Raw genomic sequence first — 10,448 nt, forward strand, 5'->3', positions numbered from 1 at the left:
CCAAAAGCTGTAAGAAGACAAACTGAAGAAATGGCACTCATGGGTTGACACTCTCTGCATCTAACATATGGTTTTTATTTTCCTTGCATTTCTGTGGACTGGCGGAAATGTCACCCAAAGTGCCACTGCTCTGTGTGGCAGAACTTGAGGAGCACTGATTGCACCCAAGAGCCCTTGTGCTCATGGTTGGGAGGAAAACAGCTCACTCTGTGTGGTTTTGTACATGCTTTCCGTGCAAGTCTAAGATCCGTATACATCTCATCTGTAGACTTTCTGCAGTGAGTGAAACATTATCCTGAGTATCTGTCCCCATGGGAACCTTTATTTAATTTTCTAAAGTATCAAGGACTGTATGCATCTCTCATTTTAGGGCCATGATGCTGGGCTTTGGCACTATGGCTTTGCTCCTCCCTGGCGTGCTTGGAGGAAGACTTAGCTCTCAGGGAGCATGTTTCTTAGCTTCATTCTGCACTCATCAATTGGGGATACTCCATGAAACCTTTCGCTTGGCCCAATTTGATCGTTTTTCCATCTGTGAAATGAGAACACAGTCAGCACTTTTCTCTGTTATATTTAATTTTTGCATGCATTAAATGAAAACAATCTGTGTTAAGTGCTCAACAGTACGCCAGGATCATACAAAACACTTACTATAAATAACCGATTGTTAGAAGTTTGGTGTTTTCTAGTGTTGGTGACTTTGCCCAGCCCTCCCATTAAGTATAGCATGCTAAAAACTTCTCTTTGTTTTAGCAGCAATTGGGTCTTAATTCGTAAAAGCATGATCATAAAAGAAGTTTAAACTGTAGCCATGTTCTTTTTTTGAAATTGAAAACAAGTACGATAACTGGATCTCTTTTTATTTTTTTCTTTTTTTCCGGGGCTGGGGACCGAACCCAGGACCTTGCGCTTCCTAAGTAAGCGCTCTACCACTGAGCCAAATCCCCAACCCTGATAACTGGATCTCTTAATCAATGATATTCAACTAGCCTTATTACTTGCGTCATGCGATTCTTTATGTTCTGCTTACCAAATATGAGTCCATAGTTTGTCAGATTATGTGATACCCCAGGAATTCTAGGAATTAATTTGCTAGTCTTTCCTTTTCTATATTTTTTATGGCTACTATCCCATCTCTCTCCTCATCAAAACCCGGGATTTAAAGAAAGACTCGAAACCTCTCAGAGACTCTTCTTCTGATTTTATAGTTCTGTTAAGACAAAATGAATTAGGAAGGAAGCAGAATATGATCTGGCTAGAGGGAAGCTGCTAAGGAGGGTATATTGTGGTGGTATCTTGGTTTCCCTCAGTCCCTTTTACCAGCTGTTTTGCACCTATGGCTTTCTTAATTTTTAAATTATCCTCTGAAGACCTTAACAACTTTAAGACAAGATAACAGACAGAGCTGTTTCTTGGCAGCACATAAGATTTGTGAAGATTTCAATGATACTAAAATGAAGAAGCTTTTAAAACTAAGACAAGCCAGGCATGGTAATAAGTACCTTTAGTCTTAATTGTGAGGTACAGCCAGGCAGATCTCTGTGAGTTCAAGGCCATCCTGGTTTACACAGACAATTCTAGGTCAGCCAGGGCTATACATAATAAGATCTTTTCTCAAAAACAAAACAAAACAAAACAAAAAATGTGTTGTGTACTCGCATCTGAAGATTTGCAGCTAAGAGCCTCCAAAGAGAGAACATGTGACATTTATCATTCTGGGTCTGGGTTATCTCCCTGAATATAGTATTCTCAAGTTCTGTTCATTTACCTGTGCTTTTCATCTTTCCTTTACAGTTCAATAGTGTTACATTGTAAGCATGTACCAAGTTTGTATTAAACATTCATCAATTGAAGGACATTTAAGTTGTTTCAATTTCCAACCCTATACAAAGAAGTATCGAGAAATAAGGGCTGTTGAGAGGAGGAGAAATAGTTTACCCCAGGGAAGAACAGACCAATTGGTCATCAGATGTGAAATGGTTAGCTTTGAAAACAGACATAAAAGTAATATTATGCAGACTGAGCACGCTATTTTATTTAAGGGAAGAGAAGAGGAGGATAAATAAAAAGAGGAAAGTATATATTTTAAAAAATTGAACAAACAACAAAACTTAAGAGAAAATATTTCAGAAAATTTGCATCAACTTTGCTCTAGTGGGCTAACTATTCACTTAATGTCAAAAGTCATTTGCCACTTCTCTGAAATAGAGGAGGGGCAGAGAGAGAGAGAGAGAGAGAGAGAGAGAGAGAGAGAGAGAGAGAGAGAGAGGAAGAAGGAGGGAGGGAGAGAGAGAGGAGAGAGGGAGAAGAGAGAGAGAAGGAGGGAGGAAGAGAGAGAGAGAGGAAGAAGGAGGGAGGGAGAGAGAGAGGAGAGAGAGAAGAGAGAGAGAAGGAGGGGGAAAAGAGAGAGAGAGAGAGAGGAAGAAGGAGGGAGGGAGAGAGAGAGGAGAGAGAGAGAAGAGAGAGAGAAGGAGGGAGGAAGAGAGAGAGAGAGAGAGAGGAAGAAGGAGGGAGGGAGAGAGAGGAGAGAGAGAAGAGAGAGAGAAGGAGGGGAGAGAGAGAGAGAGAGAGAGAGAGAGAGAGAGAGAGAGAGAGAGAGAGAGAGACTGCCAGGCAGAGTCAAGTCTGGTCAGGGTCTGTTGGCAGAATTCCCAGCCTGCTGAGGCATGGAAAGATAAGAGGAGGTACACTTGAGGCTCAAGGCAAGGGACTGAAGATTCTGTTGACCTTGGTGAAAGGAACAAGGAGGCTTTTGGATGGGAACAGATGTCTTATATGTAGTTTCCAGCAAATTGTTTCTGTTAGCTTGTGGCTTTGCTTCCCACGGCACTGGAGTATAAGAAAGGTATAAGAAACACAATCGCTGCTGGTGTGGTAATGACCTGCAGCTCCCACACTGTCTGTCTTTTGCATCTTTTTTCTATCTTTCTCATAAGCAGCCGCAATCCCCCATCAAAGGACTATTAGACTTTGTACTGGCCTGACCAGTAAGATTTAGTTTCCCGTTTCTAACAATGTGTGGTTTACACAAGAAGGAGCGAGAGTGTGTGTGCACATGGGCATACTCAATGAACATCAATGGGTAGCACATGTCCCTCTTACAGATGATTATCATGGGACTCATTTACACTGACTGGTAGCATAACACACTGCCTTCTTCATTGATTAATAGGGATGTCTTTTTGTCTTTTATAGTTATTCTTTATTCCCAGCTCTCTGATAGCCGTGTTAACTCATTTGCAAGGAAGACCTCCAAAACAATATAAATTAATTCTCTTTGTGGCTATTCTTACCTTTTTTTGTTAGTTTTAGTATCTCCCAAGACATGGTTCTTGGCAAAATATTAATCTTTAATTTTTCTAGTGCTGAAGAAACCACTTAAGCCGCATTCTGGTGCATATCTGTGCCACTGAACTCTCCTCTTGTCTCAGTATATTCTCTTTAACATACAAATTTAAAATTGATCTCTGCAAGTATACTCATAAATGCCATTATTTATGCTTGGAACCTGATTTTTAAGATTCTATGGCAAAGATATCTTTGATGCTATTTTCTGTAGTGTTTTTCCATCTGAAAAAACAACAACAACAGTAGAATCATTCAAAAATAAGAAAAACCAATATTAGGAGGAGGTGAGAATAGCACTAACTATATCATATTAAACTTGATTCCACAAATTATACTTAAAAATCACATTACTCAGAATGTGCAAATGTATACCTCCACCCCTTTGTCTGTCCTTTTCTCTATTGGGTTGAAATAAGTGGTTTATAGCAGGCATGTATCCTTGACTTTCTTTGGCGTTTGTTAATCTTGAGCCATTTAATTGTTAGCTTATAAGTTTTTACTTACTCAGAAAGAAAAATACCTTTTTGGTGAGGTGGTACAAAAATCCCTTACTACACAGAAAGCCGGCCTTAAATAATTCTTTGAAATGGAACTGACCTCCATGGAATAGAAAGAAGGCAGTAAGGAAACAGAATGTTCCCTGAAACAGAACCCAGGAGCCAAAACTCTGATTCCCTCAAGGGTTGAAAATATTTCCCCCTGAATTAACTTATACTTGTGTTTCTGCCACTATGTTTTTAGCAGTGAACATTTGATAAAGATGCCCATTGTTCAGTTTTCAGCTGGTCTGTAAGTCCTGGATGCCACCCACTTGACTGCCCATAATCCTGAGCAGGAAGTGTTTGATAAAACTAGATGCAATTTTCCTAGTGATGCTATTGGCTCCTGGTGCAAGTTGACCTTATGCATCTTCTAAATAGTGTGTGTGTGTGTGTGTGTGTGTGTGTGTGTGTGTGCATTTGCATATATACATACATGTATATAAACACATGTTATATGTGCCAGTTTATCAAATCTTTTTAAGCATTAGTCATAGTTATAGAAATGTTTCAGAAAGCAGAAGCAAAGAACTAACTAAAGCCAGCAACTGGATAATCACGTTAAATGGTAAGGTTGGGCTTCTTCAGGCTCAGGCTGAGCTGGGTATAGGACCAAGCAAGGCATGTTCAAACTGAGGTGCAAAGGCTCTCTAGGCTGAACTGAGAGTCCTTATGAAAAAGTGTCGTTTGGGTAGAGTAAGCAGCTTTTGGTTGGATCCCAACGATCTTTGCTACCTCCTGGTATCAATGCCTTTGTGTCACTACCCATCAAGGACCTAGGAACATTCTGACAAAGAGAATATAGTAAAAGTAATAGGATGTGAACCCATGATTATCTCCTAAAAGACTGAGATTTAACTCTTGCTGAATCTTTCTGTGGACTTGTTCTGTCTACAAATGACCACTTCATCACCTGCCCCACAAAAGGTTCGTATGGCTATGATATAAAATGTCCTGTGACTGATGTCCAGGAACCATCAAGTTCCTCATCATAGCACAGCACAACCAACTAGACTGTATAAATGGCCATGTCACTGAGCTTCAAATGTTTTTGTCCAACCAAGTGTTCAGAGAAGACAAATCCTCACTGTATCTGTGGGACAATTGTCCCTGAAGCAGAGGAATCTGGGAGGCTGTGCCAGCTCTGAGTTAGTCAATGTGTTGTTTTCAGGTTCTTGGTTCTGTGTACAATTTTATGTTGCCATGGATGTTGTATTACTCTTCTCCAGAAAAGGAAACACTTTACAAATTTATATATAGAAAAATGTATGAAGAGAGTTTAGTTCACATTGTTTTGGAAGCAACTAACTTCAAAGATGAAGATAGAAGCTGGAGGGATATTCTGGTCCGATAGCGAATAGGCAAGAGACCATCAGAGTTGAGGATAGTTCGAGGACACGCTCCTGGAATAGTCCCTCTTGCTCAAGAAATCTCCTGTTTTCATCTTGTTTGGGCCTTAAGCTGGTTGTATGAGGCCTGCTGATGTTACAAAGGGCAGACCGTTTACTCCAAGACCATGGTTTTAAATGACTGTCCCATCCAAAGATGTTCTTCGATCATAATGCTAGTGATCACTGATGTAAGCTCAGATCTTAAAGGCAACTTTAGGAGAAGATGGAGTTTAATTTTCTGGGTAAGAAGGAAAAGTTTCTATTTTTAAAAGCAGACTGCACTGTGAAGAAAGGTCTGATAGTTTTGTATGAGGTTCAGAAATGTTACCAGAAATGCTGTGACCCTAGCAGTTGAAGGACTAAGGTCACTTGCGTTGCCCTGTGGATACTGTCCAAGGTCATTAAGTCTTGTTTTTCAGTTGTAAAGTTCATTATATAGCAGGTCTTAGTAAATGGTTTTGAACATGTGGAAGCACATAATTGCATGTAAACTTTACACTCTGTTACAGAATGACCACAAATACCCTGATTATAGAGTACATACCAGAAACTCCAAACCCCTTTCCCATCTCCACTTGTCACTTTCTTCCCTCTGTGACTTTGATTATGATAATACAATTTGAGAAATATTATTAAAATGTGCTATTATGAGTATTATTGGAAGGAAGCATGTTGTGTCAATTGCTCTAGCTGTATGATTTTTTTTTGTCTCCACTAGATTAATTTTCTTAGGATCAAAGATTCTTTTTCACATACCTCTGAAACCCATATCTTTAAGTACAGGAGTAATTCCCCCACAGATACTCTGAAAATATTTGCTTTTGGATGCTTGGCAATGGGCCATGAAAGAATCTTCAATGCCCAGATGAACTTGTAGAATTAGATGTTTGGTGATAGAATATGTGTGTAGCTGAGCACAAAGATCCCTCAGAATCTTAGGGTTTTAGGAGAAATTTATTTTTTTGTCTATTTGAAATGATTAGTGCTCCATGTCTTTCCATAACTTTACATGAAATTGCTGATCTCAGTGTTAATAGTTCTGAAGCTAACAAGGGTAATGACTGCATTCTGAATGTCTATACCGGAGACATTCTAAAGTTTGATTAGGGGACTGTATGAATGTTTGTGGTGTGTGTGTATGTGTGACTATGTATGTGTGTGTTTATGCATATGTGTACGTAATTTGTATGCATGTGTGTAGCTGTATAAAATTGTGTTTGTTTTTGTGCATTTGTTACTGCGTGTGGATCACTTTTGAGTGTGTGTATATGGAGACAGAGAGAAAAGACAGAAGGTGACTAAAGGAGAGAAACAGCAGAGGCAGCTCTGAGGTCACATAAGTACAGTGGAGGCCACTGTCCAGTCTGGAGTGTTTTACCAGGTGATGAAACTTCTAGACTCCATGGAAAATATAATCCGAACTTCTTCTATAAATTGTAAGTGTTTGTTTCATCGTGGCTTGCTGGCACTAGGATTTGGTCTGTCAAGGGTGTAATAAAAATGAACATAATGCTTTGAAATGCCAAGAAAAACAAATGCTCAACAGGAGCCCGAACAGCCTGAAATATGCAAACTAGCCAAGGGATCCTGTCCCAGCAGTAGGACTGGGATCTGGGTTCTTGCAGGAACCAGGGAGGTCTCTGGAGGGAAGTAAACCATGTGATTACAGCACTCTTGGTGGGGACACTTGCAAGGCAGTAAGCGGGACACTTGATGTGGGCTTTCACCTGCAGGGCTGGTGAGATTAACGTGCACTGTTGACCAGTTCAACCAGAACATTTCCAAGAGGAATCAGATGCCGGTGCCAAGCTGCCTCAAAACAGATGGGCAAGCACGGAGAAGGATCACAAGGTGAAATGCCACATGTCAGGAGAAGATATTTCAAACTTAATTCACAACAGGCAGATACAGTGTGGAAGAATAAACTGGGCTGTGTGTGAACCTACATCCCTCTTCTTATCCTCTCCCACCAACCCTCTTGGGTTTCTAATACTCACCTGTTGTGAAATGATAGCATTTGCTCCTGGTGAAGGGCTTCAAATAATGTTTTCATCCTTGGCAAAATGTTCTGTTTTCCTGAATTCAGTGTGACACCCAATATTGTCATCATGTTTCTTCAGTGTTAAAAAGAGAGGAATTCTTTCTTCTGTCTTTACTGGAACAGAGAGTGCTTTTACACCACTTTGTATCAAGGTCTTCCATTTTAAGCCCTTGTTTTTATTGGACACTGCAAACTACATATATCTAAACCCACTAGATTTTAGGCCAGATGACTGGGCGAGGGAATAACCACTTATTCCCAGTTTCACGTCAAAACTGATTGAAACAAAGATCCAAATATGCCACCTGCATAATTTCTAGCTGTAATTTGCTGGGAACTCAGCCCTTTCCCAAGATGGTGAGTGTTATGTGTAACCACAGGCTGCATTTTTTTACCAAGTTCCAGATTGATGCTCCATGGGGCTTGAAAGAGCCCTTAAGTGTGCCTAAATTGTTAGTGAGTGTGGATAAGACTAAGGCTACGGGCCTGTTTTGTGGGACAAAACCTGTAGAAGGGACTATCATTGTTTATTAGTGCTGGAAAGAAGCTTCGCAGGGAGGATCCTGCCTACAAAGGCTAATGGGAGAAAGTATCAAGAATGTTAGGTGTATACATTGACTGGAAAATTATGAAATGGTATCTGACAAAAGTATAATTAAAAAGGACACATTTACATATGAAAACACTAAAATAAGTATAAAGATTTAAAAGTTATATATACAACCATAAACATTGTCTCTACATGAGGCCTGTGATATACAAGTATTATTCGTATTAATTAATTAATTAATAATTAGTTAATAAGAATCATTGCAAACAGTAATTTGGAGAGAGAAACTTATCAGATGATCCTATATCCACTTGTCTCTATGGGACATTTCTCTACATCTGCCCTAGTGTGGGCCACTGAATGATCCATGGCTAAGGTTGGCTTCTTCCAAAGCCATGCAAAGACACCGTGCAAAATGCTTCTGCAGCAGAATGGGCCTCAGCTGTTTCTCTGGTGCTTCTGTGGGAATGCCCAGCCATTGTGCACTATCAGTGCTAGGGCGGTCAGCAGAATAGCTTCTTTTCACATTAGCAGGCTTCCACATTTAGGAGCTCAGCAAAGCACAAGGAATGCTTTTTATCATGTAAAACTTGAGTCAAAGTTCAAGGACAGCAGCAAATGCTTCATGTTTTGTTGTGAAGGGGAAAGGCTAATATTTAGGGGAAAAATCACTGCCTAGGGTAAGAATTCCAGCAGTAGTCTTCTTAGAGATCTGTCCTAGTCACTCTTTCATTCTGGGGCGTCAGTGTTCCCATTGCCTTGGGTTATGTTTAATATCTATGTACTGAGTCACTTCCATGTGTGTGGTTCATCGCCATAACTTAGGGCTGCTGGGCAGCTGCTCATGGCTGACATCATTCTATTTCACTGAAAGTTTTCATGTGGACTTCTTTTGTTCCTCCTCTTCTCTGTCTTTCTCTTTTCCCGTTCTTTTTGCTTTTCTGAAATAGGTTTTTGCTATCCCCAGGCTTGATTTGAGCTCCTGATTTTCCTGTCTCAGCCTCCATAGTGTTAGAATAACAGATGCATAGCCCAGGTTCAGTTCCAACAATAAATCATTAATATATTCCACAAACTTTTCAGTTTATTCTTTGAGATAACTTATGTTGCCAAGGCTTGCCTCAAACTTACTATGTAGCTGAGGGTAGCCTTGAAATTCTGGTCATCTTCCCTGTGCTTTTTTTTTTCCGGAGCTGGGGACCGAACCCAGGGCCTTGCGCTTGCTAGGCAAGCGCTTTACCACTGAGCTAAATCCCCAACTCCTTCCCTATGCTTTCTTAATGCATGGAATATAGATGTGCATCATTATGCCTGGTCTCTTTTAAAGGGTAAATTAAATTTAGCAATTTTTTGTTGTTGTTGTTGTTGTTGTTAAGGAAATTACTTGGGCACTACACTACTATATGCATGATAAAATTGCTACACAAGAGGTTTTCTTCATGACATGGAGTCTCCATAGACTTGCTTGAGTCTTTTTCTTGAAGCAGGATGGCACAGAGTGAGCTATGGAGTGGTATAAGGGCAGAAGAGCTATCAAGAAAGGAGCTGAGGGAGAAAAAGAGAGGAGACAAAGTCACTTCCAGGAGGACAATGGCCACTATTTCAGACTTGAGAGCAGGACTGAGAACCAAGTTTGAGAGCTAGAGAGGATGAAGAGGTGTGGGAGAGAGGGGAGGGGCACATTTAGTACAATGGTTGGCATGCTCCAGGATGTAGACTGCTAAAGGAGGACACACAATACCATTCATCTACAGGAACTAGCCTTACTTGAACTGGGAAAAGATCAGTTATCCAGGTCACATTTTAGTGTGTGTGGTTAGTGGATTTTCACAGACCCAAATTCCTATAGATACTTTAGAAAGGAGTGGGTTCATCAAAGTTTCAGACTTAAGGGAAGGGAAGACTTGTTGACAATGTTAGGTTTAAACTTAGAGGTGAGAGAAGGGTGAGATGAGAGAATTAAAAAATGAGTGAAGGCAGTGATGTTCAAGGTTCTATAACCTATTTTCTATTGATCTCTCTCCCTTTCCTGGTTCAAAATCCAATGTGGCATTTGCACAGACCACTCACTGTCCCGGCTAGAGCCTGGCTCTCAATGGGTGGCTCACCTTACTCAGGTTGCATCAACTCAGTTTTGTTATTTGAGACCTTTCCGTTCCAGCCTTTAATGGAAACTTATTCTACAAGAAACAAAGAAATAGTCATGCTCAGTGGCTTCTAGGGCCAAGGGGACTTCCTAGTTCATCATTTTAGTTCCTTCAAGTAGATTGTAGCAGAGAACATCCCAGATCCTTCTGTGTATCTCAGACCTTCTGCAGCTCAAAGCCTACACTTTGCTTGCTTTGTAGACTTTATCTTCTAGGTAGCCTATCAAAATGTAAACCTTTTTGCATCAGCTGTGGTATTTCTTTGTTTACAAAGCCCCACTCACAAAATAATAAAATTTAGCCCATAAGCTTTCACTGAACACTGAGATTTTTATCTATCTTGCACTGGAATCTTGCTCACTGCCTTTCTCATGGTTCTAATTGTTCTTTAAAGTAACTTGATGCTACGAGGCAAGTGGTGTGGAGAATATT

General features: G+C 40.3%; 1 long non-coding RNA gene across 1 annotated transcript; it reads right to left on the reverse strand.

Moving 5' to 3' along the window:
- Positions 1–302: 302 nt before the first annotated feature.
- LOC108351357 (uncharacterized) lies at positions 303–8,055 on the reverse strand. Its single transcript, XR_001838628.3, has 3 exons — positions 7,276–8,055; positions 3,294–3,570; positions 303–532 (listed from the first exon to the last, which is right to left on the reverse strand). It is a non-coding gene; the product is annotated as an uncharacterized LOC108351357 (long non-coding RNA).
- Between the last annotated feature and the right edge of the window lie 2,393 nt (positions 8,056–10,448).

Source organism: Rattus norvegicus, chromosome 6 (genome assembly GCF_036323735.1).
Source record: "Rattus norvegicus strain BN/NHsdMcwi chromosome 6, GRCr8, whole genome shotgun sequence".
NCBI lineage: Eukaryota > Metazoa > Chordata > Mammalia > Rodentia > Muridae > Rattus > Rattus norvegicus.